General features: G+C 39.0%; 2 long non-coding RNA genes across 3 annotated transcripts; both read left to right on the plus strand.

The window, feature by feature from the left end:
- Positions 1-1,680: 1,680 nt before the first annotated feature.
- On the plus strand, positions 1,681-13,559 carry LOC148673287 (uncharacterized). 2 transcript variants are annotated; one of them, XR_015936180.1, is made up of 4 exons: positions 1,681-1,766; positions 11,209-11,320; positions 12,882-12,984; positions 13,387-13,559. It is a non-coding gene; the product is annotated as an uncharacterized LOC148673287 (long non-coding RNA). The 2 variants fall into 2 exon arrangements; XR_015936179.1 differs by lacking the exon at positions 13,387-13,559 and having other exon boundaries at positions 12,882-13,056.
- Positions 13,560-13,605: 46 nt separating this feature from the next.
- On the plus strand, positions 13,606-19,502 carry LOC148673288 (uncharacterized). Its single transcript, XR_015935977.1, has 2 exons — positions 13,606-16,955; positions 17,814-19,502. It is a non-coding gene; the product is annotated as an uncharacterized LOC148673288 (long non-coding RNA).
- Positions 19,503-19,791: the final 289 nt, after the last annotated feature.

Consider the following 19,791-nt stretch of genomic DNA (forward strand, 5'->3'; position numbering starts at 1 on the left):
GCTTGATTCCATTGGAGAAACAGCGAGAAGGCACAAGCGTGGCTTTAGTTAGCACAGGGCAATTCTCACAGGCTTCACCTGAAGGACACAGTAGGAGGTATTCCTATAAAATTATAAAAGCAACTAGATCACATTTATTTTCTAACCACTTTATTTAATTTAGTGTTGCAGATAGCACACCAGGAAGTGAGCCAAGAGCCCCAGTGCTGCAAGACAGCAATGCTCATCACTGTACCACCATGCTGCCCATCAGATCTACACACTTATCTAGGAACCCCAGTGCAATAGCGATCTACATAGAGTTATTCCTAATTACTGTATATCCATATGCAGACTTGATCAGTTATTTGGAACTAAACTATGGAAGAACCCTGGAAAATTCTCCTGAAGTTTCTACAGATTTTAACTCAGTAAAAACTCATCCCCAGTACTGGAATACGACCATGCCAGCTGAGCTCTTGGTTAAGCTAATTCAAAAGTAGTTGGATACCATCAATGCTCAGTTTTTGAGTTTCACACCTGCCTTCTTTCAAGTAATTGACTGAATGAAGTAACTGGACCTTTTGAGATTAAATTCACATTGCAGTCTACAGTATGATACAATGATTGAAATCACCTGGTTTAAGTCTTTGACAAAGTGGCATCACCAAATACTATATAACAGAGCATCGATGGGATTAACCTGCTTTGCCAAAGTGCACTGATTCCCATTATTTGTGTTTGTGCAGTCACCTATTGTGTTGATTCCTGGCTTTTCAATGCATCTGTCCTCTGCTGCTTCTATTTCTTCTCCCCTGTCCCAAACCCTCTCATGGTAAAACAGCAGCTTCTTCTGATCTCGCCATCAAGCTAGAGAGTAAGATTGTTCCTCTTTAGAGACTGATACTTACTGATCGGTCTATTAAAGCAATGCTTCTCAACCCTGCTTCTGGAGTGTCTTACTTTTCCTTCTGGCTGATCTCTAAATGATTGAGGCTGAATGATTCTTTTTATTTGGTGATTTGACCTTTTCAACCTGTTTCTACTTTTAAACTTTGGTTTCAAAGACTCTGCTATGGCCATGTTATGCAAACAAAAACAACTGACAAATAAAATTCCACCTACTCTGCCCTCAGTTTTCTTATTAAGTGGTAGTTGCCTTATTTGTGTCTAAGCATCTCTTAACAGGAGAAAAAATGATGGTATGATGTTAAAAACATTTTTTTACGGTAGATTTCTGGCAACCACAGCTGCCAATTTCTTACCGTAAATTTTACAGGATGTTTTTTACAGTGCATCGACGAGAATACAGAGGTTTAAAAAAAGAGAATAAGCTCAGTGATAGTTTTATGTGGAGGCTGTGAACACTTTCACATGTCGTGGTCTTTAAAATGCATTTGGTTCTGCGTTTCCCTTCCAAAGATATGGACAGAAGAATATTCTAGCGTGGTCAACAAATGGCTTAAAGACGACAGTGAAGGCTGTGGAAACAGCCACATGTATTTTGTACGCACACAAGTGTTTTCATAACTTTAGGAGTTATCGTGAAAAGTCAACAGTCGTGCCAATTGTAATCGCTTTTATTTTTAAAGACATTTTAGAAAAGTGTCATCTCTGTGACCCAGTGGTGAAGAGCGGCCTGTTCTGCCAAATCCACTAGATGGCGCTACCTCTTAGCTCGCGGTTCCTGTCAGTTGAGTTCAGCGTTCTGCGCATGGGCAGTAGGGACTAAGAGGCAGTGAGCGACCGTTAAAAAGAACCCGAAATGACTCCAGAGAGTTGTAACGGTAAATACGGTGTTGTTTCCCTATTTGCACCCTAAATGAGTATAAAGGGGTATTTCATAGGATTGAGACAAGATTAGCAAGAGGGGTATTAGATTTTAACGGAGTACACTGAGGCGGTAGCCAGTTTTTAGACAACTTCTCGGGCTAGGGATATCTGTTTATTGATTTGTAAGTAATGGGTTTCACATGCTCCTTGTATTTTCTGTTCCTTCATTCTTTACAGAGACTTATGTTTAGCACCGTTTGTTAAGTGTACGCAATTGTGAGTCTTATACTAATTATTGTCGTAATGTAGTTCTCGGTGAGGTGACCTGCCTATTTCTGTAATGTCATTTCTTTCTTTTTTTGTTGTTCAGTGTAGATGCGTTTCTGTAACGGGCAGATGGAATGTAAAAAACTGTCAAACTAAACATGTTTTCTTTGTTTTCCCCTCTGCATGAAAGAACCACTGCCGTATTTTGTGTATATAAAAATATCGTTATATGTCATTTCTTTTATTTTTATTTTTTAAAACTAAGAACAGATCTGACCACATACTCACCTAGAAAAAAAGAACCCCCAAATTATATTTGTGTCCTGTGCTAATTATTCTTTGCCAGGCTACGTCTATACAAAAAAGTTGCATTTAATACCACTCGATATTAATATATTTACAGAGGTAAGCTTTCGGATCGTGTCGTTTCTTTTTTTAAAAGACAAACGCAAGATTTTTTCAAATAGCTCCACACATTTTCTCATATGCACGTATTCTCCAATATCATCACAACAAAACCATAAAGTTTATTCCACAGATATGACACTATTGTGCAATAAACCAATAAATTAAAGAACTAGCAGAACCCCAATAAAAACACCCGGCCAGCACAACATGTTAATATCATACCTTTTTACCAACAAAACCGCAAAAGCAAAAAACAGCAAAAATATAAATATATCCCATTTTTTTTACCTTATTCTGAAGCATGATGTATATCCAAAATAACCCAGACTATCTTATCTCCAAACCTGGAGGCTATTGAACGTTATTGACTTTGTAGTAAATGTGTGAAGAAGGACCGCGAAAAATAAGGCGATCTGATTGGTAAAAAGCGCTGTCAGTCATTGTATTTTCAGCCATTCAGAGGCCTTAGGGGGTAAGACTTCCCCTAGAAGCCTCAGGCTTCATTCCGCCTGCCTATTAGCTGTCAATCATTGACTCAGAAGGGCTAATCAATCAGTTTTTTATCAGTGTCTTCTCAGTGCTCCTTTTTTACAAACTGGAAGTGAACTCTGAGGTTTTCTTCATTACATAACAGCAGATAAAGGCTCTTTAGCAGTGTCTAATGTTTTTTATTCTTATTATTTTCAATATGTTTATGTTTTTTTATTATAGGCCTGAAATTTAATTCCAGGTACAGTCTTCTCAAAACATGAGAAAATGTCGAATTTTTTCTTATTGATCAATTTGTCCCAGATTTTTATCCAAGCTAGTAGTCACCCAGAACAAGGTTTTCAAATCATCCCCAGGGCGCTGACAGGCCTAGAATTGAAAATTCTGACCTCTGAATACCAACAAAAAAAAACATTTTTGCCTACTGTTTTTGTTTTTGTTTTTTCATATGTTTGTCTGCAGAGTGGACACATTAAGAAATATAAGAGATTTGTTCACACTCAAAGCCAAGGGGGTTGTTTTCAATTTAAGACCCGAAACCAGGCTCTTGCTATGTTCTGCTGCAGAGATATAACAAATGTTTAAGGGGGAGGAAATTCCAGGCAGAAATTGGCTAAATGTGTCAATGGTTAGAACTGGTTCAGATCAAAGATCAAGCACAGATCAAACAGCAGGATCTCACACACTGGGACTGATCTGTGATCTGTGATGTGGTTGAGTGTGAATTGTGGTTCTCTAGCAGGCACAGTCTGTGCTGTGCTGAAAAAAAACCATTGAACAACTCTTAAGCATAGTGTAGTTTTTGTTAACAAGTTTATCAGTGAAAAGGCCATGGGCATTTTTCCTCCCACCTATGTTCTCAGAGTAGAATAGAATTTATTATTAGCACAATTTATTACAGTGCTAAATTTAATATTATTGATTACTAATAGTTTATGCTAACACCTAACTTTCTTAACGCAAGAAATACTGCTCAATACGGCCGTATATCACTATAGGAAGCATAACACCGTAGCCTCCAATTACCCAGACCACAAAACAAACAAATAAATGTTAAATGAAACGTCAAAAGAAAACTGAGGACATAAAGAAAGGGTTTCAGAAATCAAACAAAGCTTTATTCCTTTTGCCCAAATCGGGAGACATTAGAGGCTTGCCACACCCGGACTGTTACAGTAACACATTAGCAAGTTAAAGCAATTACGTTGAAAAGCCAGGTGTAATAATTGTTTTCTTCCTTGATGTTCTGATCTCTAAGGCAGTTTTTTCCGCAGCGAATGTGGATTCCGTCTGGCATTGCCAGATTGTGAAAAATAAAAGTATTTTATGAAACACACGTTTGCGATTTTAATCAAGATGGGGGTAAGGGAGTCTTCTCTATGACACTCTCCCGTATAAAATTAACGTGAAACAAAACAAAAACTAAAAATAAGATACAGGTACAATCGCCAGACATTCACAGCATGTAAATGTTTTATGATATGTCTATGTTAGGAATGTCTGTCGATTGTATCTTATTTTGAGTTTTTGGTCAGACCACAGCCAGGACCCGCCGGGCCCCACAGCCCCATCTGCACACACCCCCACAAACCCACCCGCACACACCCCTTCTCCTGCACCTCACCGCGCCCGGCCACCACTGCGTCACTCCACACAGACGGTGTGACGTGAAAGATGGTGACGTCACCGTGCAGGCGAGCAGACACACTCTCTAGTCAGGCGTACAGTATGTGTTAAATATATTTAGATCTTTGAATTAATATTATTATTGATTTCTTTAGCCTCACAGCATTGTCCAATAATACGCTTCTTGTGTCTAATTTTTAGTTAAGCAGGATTTGAGCTACAGACCATAAAAAAACAGGATTCACTTTTTTCACATATTGATGATAACGATATCGGTAACAGTCTGAAACTATCCATTGTTGTTAATAAATGACTTAGATTCGAACATGTTGTGATATTTAGAAATATAAAAAAGTCAATAGAGTGTCCATAATATTGCTATTTTCGTTTTTCAAGGTAATGTTTGATAAAAGAAAACTCATTGCGATAGCTGGGTTATTTTGCTTATAAGTCAGGCACTTAAACCATCACGCTACTGAGACAGTCACATAACAAGTGGTGAAACAGCCGTACACATCAATAGATATGTGTATATACTACTGTGCTACAGTACATGAATATAATTATATTGTTAATAATTTTTTTATATATGCGATTCCATATTATATTCCCTATTAATCAAATTCTAAAAGTATGCTTCTGTTTACTCTGGTATCGAGCGTATTCACAGAAAAGCTTAAAACTATCACTTTTCTCACAAAGTACTGAATACTGTATAAACGTACAGAAACATGGTCAGAAGGAGCAAGGAGCAAGTAAAAACGTTTCCAAAATAACCACATGTAAGACTTTGATTCTTAAAATGTTTAGGGAGAAATGGAATACTGGTGTGCATTTTTTCTTTCAAATACCAAGACCATCCATATACAGTACAGTTTACATACAGTAATATTTTTGTTCCTAAATTAATATCTTTAATGAGCATGTGAAAGGCATGGTGAATCGGAGATTCTCAAGAATTACTTTGTATGATTGGAAACAAATGTGTGATTGGATCAATGAAATGCTGTGGCGTTATTTTTTGTCAAAGAAAACAATAGTCTTTAGATTTACAAAGAATGTGGACCAGGGTAATACTTTGAGTTTACAGCTTGTCCAAGGTCATTCATTATTAATACTATGAGTAATATCTTCTGTAAAGACTTTGATGGCGAAAGCTCAAACGCTGTACATGAGAGGTTGAGCTTTATTAGCTCCACCTGGCGGTAATTCCGGACACTAATATCTTACTTGCGGTATTATACGATAACCCGTGTTATTCTGGGACACTCCCACCACGTTTTACCGCAATATAATCCGCTCGTTTTGAATGGCTGCATCTGTAGGAATATAGTTCTTTGAGTGTAATATTGTGAAAAGCCTTTGAGAAATATTTGAACCCTAACCCTAACTAACAAAACCCCAAGCTAGGTATCCCTTCCTAGAGCACCGCATTGGATCCCAATCCTCCGCAGTCAGCCCCAGCGTGACACTAGGGTTAGGGTTTTATTCCCATACAATGTAGACAGTTTTTGATGGCATGGCTGTGTTTTAGGGCTGAAAGCATACTTAGGAATACAGTTCTTTCAATGTTTTCTAAACATTTTTTTCCTGACCTATATGGCTGCATACAGTGCTTTGCCCCAAAAGGGAATGGTGTCTGAATTGCCCGACAATCAGCAGTTCAATTAACCTGTTTTAACTTTCAAACTCTTGCCATGGGCTTTAAAATCACAGGCATGTTAACAAATAAAGCCAAAATGTATTAGTTGTTTCTTTTAGGCCACGTAAGCATTAACTTACATTGATTACACTAAGGGGTGGAACGGGCAGTACGGGAATAATTACGATGGTGGAGCATCGATAGTGTTACGCCAAAATAACAGATTTGCACCTTTTTTTAGTCAAGAAGAAATACAAAAAAGAAAAAATCTCCCATTCCTCCTCACTGAAACATTCATCGCAGTGGCAGCTCCTCCACCTTCTTCATCTCAAAACGCGACTCTAACTCCACAAAAAAGATGAACGAGGTCGGATCTTGTAATTGGAATTGCATTTTCCAAATTCCCAGCTTGCAAATTTATTTTAATTTGTATTAATTTTGTATTAGATCGCGTCTTATGTAGGTCACGTTCTCAATCTGTAAAGCGCCACGCAGCAATCAAAGTCTCATCTCTGAACTCACAATTGCATTATTACTGAGAGAGTGACGCATTGCTCAAGGGGTTAAATTGATCGTAGTTTCTCAAATGTTATTACTTTAGCTAAAAAAAACATGCATGGCAGCGACAGAGTTTTATTTTTGTGTGGTTACTGCGCATCTGCAACCTTGCAACCTGGTAAAGGTCAGGCGAAGTCTATTTTCTAAATTAGATTCCGGTTTTCTACACTGTGTAACCAAAGTGGTAAAAAATACTGTTTTTTACATTGGGTGTCAGCAGAAATCTCTGTCGATTTTCCATTAAGACCAGCTTCAGTAAAACATCATGCAAACGGTGCCCTTTTAAGTGCTCCCATTTTACTATCCTGAAAGCAGCTAATTCGTTTGATAAAAATCGATGAGTATATCAATAAAGATGTTAATTTGTTCAGTTCAAGATTTGTAAAAACTCGTGTGAGGGCATGGGGGTGTAGCGACGCTTTCCAGCACGTGGTGAACCGATGCGACCGCCTGTAAGAGATGGAAGTCGCAAGCGCATCATTGTCCGAGGATCAAAGCAACAGAAACGTTTTTTTCAAGCAAAGCAGTATCTTCGTTCATATTTTTATAAATTGAAATACAAACATATCCAAAAACGATAACGAGTAAAGAGTGGGGTGTGAATTCGAGCACTGGTCTTGTTACTTTTGGATGTGTGCTTACTTCATTCACTTGCAGTGGCTTTCTAGTAGTCTCACCTTGTAGTCTGTTTTCAGATCTGACCTTAAGACCCTGGCAGTCACATACAGTAGATCTTATGATGTATTCTGTATATTGTCTTCTGTATATTGATTTATTTGGTGAAATTATCTCTCGTGTATGTGCACTTTCCTAAGAAAACAATGTCTTCTGAAAACTGCTATGTAAAATAAAGATTAATAATTGAGAATCTCTTTTAAAAAAAATAAAACTGCAGACTAAATTTGTAACTTGCACAGTTCTTTAAATCAGGAGTGTCAGACTCAATTTCTGGAGGGCCTTGAGTCTTCTAATGTTTGTTCCACATGTTCTCTCAGTTATATGCTATATACATTATACTGTTAATGCAGCTTCACAGTTATCATCACTTCCGTTCAAATAGTCATTATTTAATCACACTGATTCGGCCTTTTTGTTTTTATTGGAATTTCTGAAATATTTCGACATATACTGTTTTTCCACCATTTCTAGCTCAAATACATACTCAAAAATCTTGAAATTAAGATGCCATTATTAGACAAGTCCAAAGCGGTTCATGGAGGAAATAGAAACATATCCTATATCCTATACAAATTGATCATGCTAGTGATTCCAATACTTATTTCTGATAGATTTTTAATGCCTTGGTATACATATCACATGGGCAATATCAATCGCCAGACAGGATTGTACTATAGGCATCTGGGTGTTTATGTTGATTCTTTAATGGTCAAATTAGAACAATAAAATTACAAACAGAATGTTTGGGTACAACATGAAGTGTGTAGCTTACTCCCTTCAGCATTGAGACTATACATAAGGTTTACAACACTAGTAAAATCGCATTTATAATACTGCATTCATTTTTATTCACCATACCTCTAAAATTACATTAGGTAATTAAATGTTCACACTTTTAAAGTTCAGTGGATTGGTGAATTCATAAAAATGAAAAAAGAAAAAACCAACCAAAAACAAAAGTAGTGAGAGATATTCCAGTTTATAAAAAACCAAGGAGTGTAGATGGGGTCAACCATTTTTTTGTAGCAAAAGAGCCGCAACTTGAAACTAAAAGAGAATTAATTCTTGAAAAATGCCGTGGTATTGATGCTTCAATAAAATGGCTGGGCTGCTTGTTACTTTGGAGAGCTGTGGGTGCTTTCAACAGGATTCCTAGTTAGGTGTCTTAAGGCCCAATCTGGGCTCCTTGAAGTAGCAGCTAGAAATGGGATCTACAGTGCCTTGCGAAAGTATTCGGCCCCCTTGAACTTTTCAACCTTTTGCCACATTTCAGGCTTCAAACATAAAGATATAATTTTTTTATTTTATGTGAAGAATCACCAACAAGTGGGACACAATTGTGAAGTGGAACGAAATCTATTGGATTTTTGAAACTTTTTTAACTAATAAAAAAATGAAAAGTGGGGCGTGCAAAATTATTCGGCCCCTTCACTTTCAGTGCAGCAAACTCACTCCAGAAGTTCAGCGAGGATCTCTGAATGATCCAATGTTGTCCTAAATGACTGATGGTGATAAATAGAATCCACCTGTGTGTAATCAAGTCTCTGTATAAATGCACCTGCTCTGTGATAGTCTCAAGGTTCTGTTGAAAGCGCAGAGAGCATCATGAAGACCAAGGAACACACCAGGCAGGTCCGTAATACTGTTGTGGAGAAGTTTAAAGCCGGATTTGGATACAAAAAGATTTCCCAAGCTTCAAACATCCCAAGGAGCACTGTGCAAGCGATCATCTTGAAATGGAAGGAGTATCAGACCACTGCAAATCTACCAAGACCTGGCCGTCCCTCTAAACTTTCAGCTCAGACAAGGAGAAGACTGATCAGAGATGCAGCCAAGATGCCCATGATCACTCTGGATGAACTGCAGAGAACTACAGCTGAGGTGGGAGAGTCTGTCCATAGGACAACAATCAAGTCTTACACTGCACAAATCTGGCCTTTATGGAAGAGTGGCAAGAAGAAAGCCATTTCTCAAAGATATCCATAAAAAGTCTCGTCTAAAGTTTGCCACAAGCCACCTGGGAGACACCCCAAACATGTGGAAGAAGGTGCTCTGGTCAGATGAAACCAAAATCGAACTTTTTGGCCACAATGCAAAACGATATGTTTGGCGTAAAAGCAACACAGCTCATCACCCTCAACACACCATCCCCACTGTCAAACATGGTGGTGGCAGCATCATGGTTTGGGCCTGCTTTTCTTCAGCAGGGACAGGGAAGATGGTTAAAATTGAGGGGAAGATGGATGCAGCCAAATACAGGACCATTCTGGATGAAAACCTGTTGGAGTCTGCAAAAGACCTGAAACTGGGACGGAGATTTATCTTCCAACAAGACAATGATCCCAAACATACAGCAAAATCTACAAAGGAATGGTTCACAAATAAACATATCCAGGTGTTTGAATGGCCAAGTCAAAGTCCAGACCTGAATCCAATCGAGAATCTGTGGAAAGAGCTGAAAACTGCTGTTCACAAACGCTCTCCATCCAACCTCACTGAGCTCGAGCTGTTTTGCAAGGAAGAATGGGCAAGAATTTCAGTCTCTCGATGTGCAAAACTGATAGAGACATACCCCAAGCGACTTGCAGCTGTAATCGCAGCAAAAGGTGGCTCTACAAAGTATTAACGCAAGGGGGCCGAATAATTTTGCACGCCCCACTTTTCATTTTTTTATTAGTTAAAAAAGTTTCAAAAATCCAATAGATTTCGTTCCACTTCACAATTGTGTCCCACTTGTTGGTGATTCTTCACATAAAATAAAAAATTTATATCTTTATGTTTGAAGCCTGAAATGTGGCAAAAGGTTGAAAAGTTCAAGGGGGCCGAATACTTTCGCAAGGCACTGTATATACAGTTAGGGGTGGCTTCTCTTTGTTCTTCAGATTACAATCTGTATGTTTCATGTTGTTTTATAATCATCAAGGAGTTGACTTGAATTAACACTCCTCTTTTATAAACATGCTGCCTTTAAACTCTACAATTACCAATCAGCAAATAGACAATGTTAGCAGTAAGTACAGCCCCCTATTACTGTGTCTCCAGTTGTAAATTATAGAATAGAACTGCCTCCTTAGAGTGTGCTGCATTTTGGTTTATAAAATCATTAAGAAGAGATTCAGGAAATTCCATACAGGTCTGATTGTTTGTAATCCCATATTTTTCATGTTTGATTTATACATTCCATTACATCTATCAATATGCGATGTTACCGTTGTAATGCTTGAGTTGAGTACTGATAACACATCACAACACTTTGAGGAGTTTTGATTGAGTGCCAGTTTCAGTACTCGTCATTTATAATGAAGTAAATCAGAATAGTTTGTAATGAAAACTGTGTTAAGTAAGTAGACTGGAACCAGTGATCTCTCTGTCCGAATTTTGACATTTTATTGAAATAAAGAGAAGTTTACTGTTTGGACTCTGTGGAAGAAAAGGATATTGCATAAGTTTCTACTGTTCTGCATGCAGTCCTTAGGTTCATGTTCTCCAAAGAAAAGAAAGTGGGATTGATGAGCCCAAGACCTCTACTTAAATTAAATAGAAATGATCACTATATCAGCTAACTGTCAACATGTTTACTAAAAATGATCTACAGATTTAAATGTCTCTTGCAGTCTTTCTACTTAAAATATGTAAGGATATTATTAAGGTTCAATTACAGTACATGGAAAAGATAAGATATGGAAATTAGCAAAACGTGCATTTACTACAAAAACTATGCCAGTTTTCTTGAAATCAAACATTAAGCATTAACAAGCACTGAGAACTTCATTGTTCCTGCCTCTCAGATGGACAGAGATCCCTGGTCTCCCCAACCGAGTGGCTCCTCTGAGAAAGACCTGCAGTTCACTAGAACAATGAATATAAGTCAGGAAAATGCAAAACGTGCCAAACACTTTGGTAAGTACCTGATTTATGCTTCCTAGACTTTTAATTTCAAGATGAGTGATGAGTTGAGATCTGTAGTTATCACTGTGTGTACAGTCTGTTTTGAATTCTTTAGCTAATTCTGAACCCAGAGAAAAAAGAGTAATTTAGGTTCACAATTACTCCACCAAAATCATTCCAAACATTTCTGACCATGGTGTGGTAAAGGAAAGTGAAGTACATTTCCCTCCTTGTGTGAGGAAAAAGACATGTGCTCCTGGTAGGGAGTAGTCTGTGTCAGTAACATGCTGTATGTTGGCAGGGCTTGAGGAGATGAAGTGGGCTGTGTGTGTGCAGTGCTACAGTATATGTATGAAACACCAGGCACATTGAGAGCTCCTGCACGATTAGCAGTTGCTATACAAAAAGATTTTCTGCTGTCCCTGTCAGAGCTGAGGACATGATCAAGATAAATTGGAATCAGGACTATATTAACAGAGCTTTGATGGGATTAACCTGCTTTGCCAAAGTGCACTGATTCCCATTATTGGTGTTTGTGTGGTCACCTATTGTGTTGATTCCTGGCTTTTCAATGCATCTGTCCTCTTCTGCTTCTATTTCTTCTTCCCCGTCCCAAACCCTCTCATGGCAAAACAGCAGCTAGTTCTGATCTTGCCATCAAGCTAGAGAGTAAGAATATTCCTCTTCAGAGACTAATATTTACTGATCGGTCTATTAAAGTAATGCTTCTCAACCCTGCTTCTGGAGTGTCTTTTACTTTTCCTTCTGTCTGATCTCTAAATTATTGAGGCTGAATTATTCTTTTTATTTGGTGATTTGACCTCTTCAACCTGTTTCTACTTTTAGACTTTGGTTTCAAAGACTCTGCTATGGACATGTTATGCAACAAAAAACCTGACAAATAAAATTCCACCTACTCTGCCCTCAGTTTTCTTATTAAGTGGTAGTTGTCTTATTTGTCTCTTAGCATCTCTTAACAGGAGACAAAATGATGGTATGATGTTAATTAGTATTTGGTGATGCCACTTTGTCAAAGACTTAAACCAGGTGATTTCAATCATTGTATCATACTGTAGACTGCAATGTGAATTTAATCTCAAAAGGTCCAATCACTTCATTCAGTCCATTACTTGAAAGAAGGCAGGTGTGAAACTCAAAAACTGAGCATTGATGGTATCCAACTACTTTTGAATTAGCTTAATCAAGAGCTCAGCTGGCACAGTGGTATTCCAGTGCTGGGGATGAGTTTTTACTGAGTTAAAATCTGTAGAAACTTCAGTAGAATTTTCCTGGGTTCTTCCATAGTTTAGTTCCAAATAACTGATCAAGTCTGCATTGGGATATACAGTTATTAGGAATAACTATATGTAGATTGCTCTTGCACTGGGGATCCTAGATAAGTGTGTAGATCTGATGGGCAGCATGGTGGTACAGTGATGAGCATTGCTGTCTTGGTGTCTCACTTCCTGGTGTGCTATCTGCAACACTAAATTAAATAAAGTGGTTAGAAAATAAATGTGATCTAGTTGCTTTTATAATTTTTTAGGAATGCCTTTCCTACTTTGTCCTTCAGGTGAAGCCCGTGAGAATTGCCCTGTGCTAACTAAAGCCACGCTTGTGCGTTCTCGCTATTTCTCCAATGGAATCAAACCTGTGCCGCCGAATGCCCAACCCAGGTCTGTCCATAACACACGGCCCTCAGAAATGTACACATTCAGAGCAATTAAAATGCTGCCCTTACAGCTCAAGACGGTTGTGGCTTTCATAAACAGTGCACTGAAGCTTGTTTTCCAAACTTGTAACTTTGTTTTTGCTTACTGCCACACAGGTAGCCTCCTACTTTTATGAACATCTTTTCTGTTTTTTTGTGGGGGCTGGAGTGGAGAGTGTTGATAAAGATAGGTTGTTGTTCAAGCTGGCATCTTTTGTGGTTTTATGTGCTTCAAAGCAGGATTGTGAACTTGGCAAGGGAGTGAACAGAGTTGACAACACTGCTCGAACTCTGTAAAGATGACAGAGCAGTGTTTATTATTTTTTCACTTTTCTCCACTGTGTCTCCATTTGTGTCTTGTCTGCAGGTCCAATAACTCCCCTCCTTTAGTAGCAAGACCTCGCTTGGCTGGAGTCCCCTCCAGAAGGCTGATGGCTGCTTCCAGAGTGGAGGACAGCCCCAACCAAGGTGCTGACAGCTGGAGCTGCTGGCCTGTCATTTGTTTGAATGAGTTTGCTTGTGTGTATGAGTGTGTGCTGAGAAACCATCCGTGAAACTAGGCAAAACTGAAAGTAACCTAGTAGCTCTAGGTTTGAACAGTACAGCACAGTAGAGATTGAAACTTCCTGTCTGCTGGGACTCAGTTAGAGTTATAGAGATAAAGAGGATAAAGACCTTGCCGATTATTCTTCTCAGTCTGTTTTTGCATTTGCCCTCCTTGTGTTGAGGTTGCTGTGTGTGTCAGTGCGTCTGCTACTGTGGGCTTTGGTGTTGTGAGATTGGTGAAAAGGGTGACAGTTCTGAAGGGTGTTGAGAAATTTTGACCTTGTTTTGTAGGGGTGACCTCAGATGTGAGTGTAGCGGGACAACGACTGACCCATTCTAATGGGCCTGGTGAGCCTGAGGAGGACAGGCTGATAGTGGTGTCCCCACCTGCTGCCAGACCCCCTGGCTGTGTGCCCCGCAGAGTTTCCAGAATCCCCACATGTGAGTTGGCTGCACCATTGGTTAAGATGTCACTAATGATAATAGGGACTGGTACCAGAGTTACATGCAAAACCTCAGTGGTAACAAAAACTCTCTAATGGCCTGTGAAGAGGGATTTATTACAGACTTGACACTATTCCTTTCTAACATCCCACCTTCATAACTGTACAAAACGAAAATAAACTTACCTTTTTATTCGTAATACAGGATTCTCCAGCATCAGGGAAAAAAAAATTGTATTACTGTGTACTTGGTTCTGCTCTGTCTTTTTAAACTGCCTTTCATCAAGATAAGGCTCTTCTGCTGCTGCTGATGTGGTAAAAACATTATGTTTCTAACATTCGTTTTCATGAATGTTTTTAGGAGTCCTTTGGTAAAAGTTTAGAGGATAGTAAGACTGGCCTTGGGGATCATTGTATTGTTTTATTGATTTTGAGGATCGTTTTGATTTTGGTGAGTTATTAATGGGCAACAGTATGTTGGCAGGGCTTGAGGAGATGAAGTGGGCTGTGTGTGTGCAGTGCTACAGGATATGTATGAAACACCAGGCACATTGAGAGCTCCTGCACGATTAGCAGTTGCTATACAAAAAGATTTTCTTCTGTCCCTGTCAGAGCTGAGGACATGATCAAGATAAATTGGAATCAGGACTATATTAACTCCATAGACATCTTCATAATAAACAGTAAATCAAACTTGGGAGTAAAAGTAGAAACGATAAAGGAAGTGCATCTAAAACCATGAAGTAAAGAACAAGCTACAGTACTTCAGCGTTGCTGAAGCTGATAGCCTGCAACAAATATTTGGATTAGATCCTTGTATCATTTAGGTGCAATCTACAAAATGAGCTCTTCACATTGGGAGACCTTATGTTCTTAATTTTTTAACTTAAAAATAACAGAACATCGAGTTAACTTCATACACTGTCTTAAGAGGCAGAAATTAGGTCTAGAAATAACTACAGCATTACAATACATACAGTACAGAAAGAGTGGAGAAATAAATGCAGTGGTATTGCTGTACTTGCATTTAGTTTCCGTGATGTGCTTGAACAAGTACTGAGCCAACATTCTAAGGCATATGAGCCACAGGCAATACATAAAGAATGGAGAAGCAAGGTCAATTATGATTTCAAAATAACGACTTTATTAAGCACTTGAAACCACCAAGAAACAGCAGAGAATAGTTTAAACACAAATAACGCAAGTTCTGTCTCTTTCTGATGTCTTCACTGTGATGTTTCATTCTTCACCATTAAGTCTCTTCTTCCCCTTGGAAGTCTAACAGACACAAAGGTGGGAGAGTTGGTAAAGGTGGAAGTTGGCACCAGGATAGACAGACGGGCTGGGTGATCATGTGCATGAAGCATACAGAATACAATACATCCATCAATCAGTCAAGCAACATCACTGGGAGCCTCAAGCTCCAGCCCACCTGCATTTAATTAAGGGTGTACCAGAACAGGCCTGCCACAGTACTTTCATTTTTCATCTTTCACACAATTCAGTAATGACTAATTCATTCACTGATTATGAATAACATACATTGACAAAAATAAAGTAGTTTTTAATTAGTGAGTGATACCTTTAAATACATTGGAAGCTAAACATATTCCAAATTAGTTTTTTTGTGCTTAGTACTATAAATGTAAAAAGAATAACCTAAATAATGCATTGGTAGAAAAGTATTACAATATTTAATATCTATAATCTATAAGTTTCTAGAGCACATACTACATGTAATATTCATTTTAACAAAATAAACAGTCTGACTATTAATGATGTATATTGTCCCCTATTAAGTGTTTGTGAATGTAGATTGTGATTTTAGACATTTTAGACCTACATTTTCAATTTAAAGGAAATGAAATGTTTCCGTTTTAAAATTAGAGCTGTACTGTAAAATACAGGACCGCAGACCACAGACAGTACCTTTTGCTCAAAGTCGGTGCTTCAGGGAAGACAGCAACCGCTGTCCAAAGTGTCTGAAATGACAAATCTTTGCATGAGACTCATTGCACTATGGAGTTGCAAAGCTGGCTCCTTGAAGGAAATCACCATCTTACCCATCTTGGAAAAACGCGAGGTTGTACCTGGTTTCCTGAGAGTCGTCTTGTGCCAGCCGAGTGGCAGCAGGCAGGATGCAGTTGGTGATGTCCCTGGGGAGGTTATGTGCGCCCATCCTCTCCACCAGGTCTGCCAGGTGATGTGCCATACACGCCCTCACTCTGGAGTTTAGGTGTATTGTATATTACTGAGCTGTTACTTTGACTGAAACCATATCAGCTTGTGACCTAACCATTGCCAATGAGGACCTCATTTTCCAGTGCTTAACCAGATTTCTTTTAAAATGATAAAAGTTTGTATTTCACCGTCTAATGTTGTTTTTACATTTTTGTTAAGTATTTTAGCATTGTATGGCAGCATGGTGGCGCAGTGGTTAGCATTGCTGCCACGCAGTGTCCAATGGGTTCAATTTTGGACGTAGGGTGCTATCTGCTTGTGTGTTCTCATGTGTTTCTGGTGTGAGTGTGCACGTGTCTGTGTCCAAGGTTTGGCCGGATTTACATCCGCTGTTTGCAGAAATAGGCTCCAGCTACCCTGTGACCCTGAACTGGAGAAAGTGGTTAGAAAATGAATGGATATTAGCATTGTAGTAAATATTCTTTGTTACATGCTTTGATTTCAAGCTCCATGAAACGTAAATGACCCTTCATAGCTCCTGGAGTCAGACCCAAAGATTCTGGGTATTATTCTATTCTGTATATTTCTGCCCTCACCTCAGACCTCCATTCAGCAGTGTGTTGATTGCACGAGCAGGGGTACAGCTCTGCACCATGCAGTCTAGTGTGCTGTCTACGCCTTGTCGGATGAAGGTGTTGGATTCTCCGGCTTTGTGCAGCAGCACCTTAACTGTGTTGCTCAGTTTCGGGTCCATCCCTCTCTGCAGGTAGGTGAACATGTCTCCCAGACACATCACTGCCATCCTAGACACAACTGATCGCAAGTTCTTCACCTGGGGAAAGGCAAACCACTGTTAGCACTGCAGAGCCTCGTCTGTACCCCTCTCTTGAACCATTCTCTATAAATGGGTCAAATGGATACAAAAACGGTGAAAAGCAATCATCCAAATTAACAATTAATATTTTGGAGAAATCACACCTCCTGCAGAAGCTCTAGGGAGACATCATGCAGTCTGCTGATCAGGATGGCGGGGTGGTGTTGGGACAGACGCCTTATGAAGGTCAGTCCGTCAACCTTCCTCTCCCTGAATTCAGTAAACAGAAAGAAATACATCAACCAGGACAAGGAAAGAGGTCTAACTGTATAGAGCTATGGGCAACAAGGTCTGTATTTTCCCTAGTCAGAATTGTATTCATAGAAAACGGAATAGGTGGATGCTGATTGTACTCTTTTATGCCTACCAGTCGTCAGAGGCCAGAAACTGAAGGCTCTGGGTGAGCGTCAGCTCAGGCCTAGAGAAGCATCGCAGCCCAGGGTGCTCTGGACCATTTCTCCTCTTCCCTTTAAGGGCAGGGGACAGCTCATCTAAAGGTCACAACAGAGTGGGGAAACATTCTGTGATCAGTTTGGTCACCACTGATTTGACTAAACCAGATCGTGAAAGGCTTCTGCCTCAGGGTATCAGTAAAAAAGCTCTAGAAGAAGGAAAAAACCTGACCTTGAAAGAAAGTGGTGGAAGAAGGTGAGAAAATCAGTGCAGATGTGAGGGAGATGCTGATCTGACCTGCAATATGGGGGGTACTGTTCAGAGGCAGAAAAATGACGTTATCCCTCTCCTCTGCAGATCCATCCCTCCTATCATGCGCAGGCGTTTCTTAACACTCCCCGCGCTCCTCTTCTGGTCCTGGACGTGCCCCATCTTGTGGGCTGTTACTGGTAGGTTTGCTTTCTGCTGTAATAACAGACAAGCACAAGTCAACCCTGGGGAATCTAGGCTCAGCACAGTTTTGGGACCAGCTGGACCAGTCCTGGTAAAAGTTTTTACTTTCAGTCCTCTGATATATTTACTGTAGGACCCCAAGACATCAATTGTTTCACAGCATTGAATAGTGATTCATAGTATTCATATACATATACATTTACTTGTACTTGCTCCACCTAAAAAAACAGTACTGATGTATTGTCAATATCAATGTCAGTGCCAGTATTAGCAAATTAGAAACTGAAATTGCAATTGCGTAGCCAGCAAAAAATCACCCTGGGAACAGGATAGTGATAGGATAGTGTTTAGAGTAATCAGCTGCTCAGATCTCAGCTAAAACTAAATTGCACAAGAATATATCATCTGTAGCATAAACAACTTGGAGTGTAAAAAAAGAATCCATACAAATTGACAGAACAGATCTGATTTAATTCACTTACGTTTTCTAAAAAGAGAAGAACAAAACACTTTCGTAACTACTTGTCACCCTCAGGACTTGGTTGCTGTTGTGTGTATTTTTAGGGGAGTACAGTATAAAACAAATTTCGCGTACAAATACAGTATATTCAGAGTCTAATCACAATCATTAAAGAAACAAACACAATTTAAAAACACTTCCATAAATGCTATATATTTTTGGGTACTGCGTCTTACAATTATTATTATTGGATGCCATTAGAGTTGTTCATAACATTTACTTCACTAGGGACAACAACATCCAAGAACTGAATGTTTTGTGAATGCTAGCAATACCTACCTAGAAAAATTTGGTTTAACCCATCTGGTTAATAGGCAGCCTCCTGGCCATAAGACAAGCAGTCTCGAACCCCAGTCATTTGAGTGAACCGAGGGGTAGCTGCAAGGTGGAGATGGGGTGTAGGAGGAATGTTTGAGATAAATGCGAAGGGAGGTGTTGGAGTTCAGTATACTGTATGTAGCTAGTTTTATAATGCTGGTGATTAGGAACAGCTGTGTGAGATTGACTTGTCATTGTTATCCCTCCCGAACGTCAGTTAATATCTTCCATAGTTTGCTATATCTGGCAAGCCTTCTTGCATTTTATTTTGAGTTTCCTCTATATTTTGCTGCTGTAACATAACTTACAGCCATATGACAGCAACTTTATAATGCTGCTTATAAAATTAAGTACAGTACATAGATGAAAGTGCCATGCAAGGGATTTGATAGGTGTTTTCTAAAAGCATGCTAAAGGCTTTCACAAGTTATCCACTAGAGTCTACAAAAAATGTAAAAATGTTTAGATAAATAACTGTGCCTGATCATTGTAGGCAATCTGGCTGGTCCCAAGATGATCAAATCCCTCAAATACCGAAGATGCAAATACCACTGTAGATGAAAATAGAACTTATTAGTCCTGTTTCATTGTTATTTCCTATATACTGAACCCCAAGGTCTACAAAAACATTAAAAATGTTTTAATTTCTGAGCTTTCTGAGATAAATAACTGTGCCTGATCATTGTAAGCAATCTGGCTGGTCCCAAAATGATCAAATCCTTCAAATACCAAATATATTATAGTTGGAAAAGAAACATATTAGTCCTGTATCATTATTATTTCCTTTATAGTGAACCCTTGAACACATTTTTGCTGTTTGTTATTATTGGGTCAATTCCTTTCCAGGCTGTATTTTTACATCTAAAATACTTTAATATTCTATTCCAGAATACTGTCTGTATAGGGCTTCAAATACTATAGTTGTGAATATTAGGTCAGTACGTAGACAGGACTTGATCATAATATACTGTAGTTACACTTGTGTGCTATGGCATTACAGTATGCAGAGTACACACGTGTGCTGATGGAGACATTATTACCAAT

The sequence above is a fragment of the Lepisosteus platostomus genome, chromosome 4, assembly GCF_059453375.1.
Source record: "Lepisosteus platostomus isolate fLepPlt1 chromosome 4, fLepPlt1.hap1, whole genome shotgun sequence".
Lineage (NCBI taxonomy): Eukaryota > Metazoa > Chordata > Actinopteri > Semionotiformes > Lepisosteidae > Lepisosteus > Lepisosteus platostomus.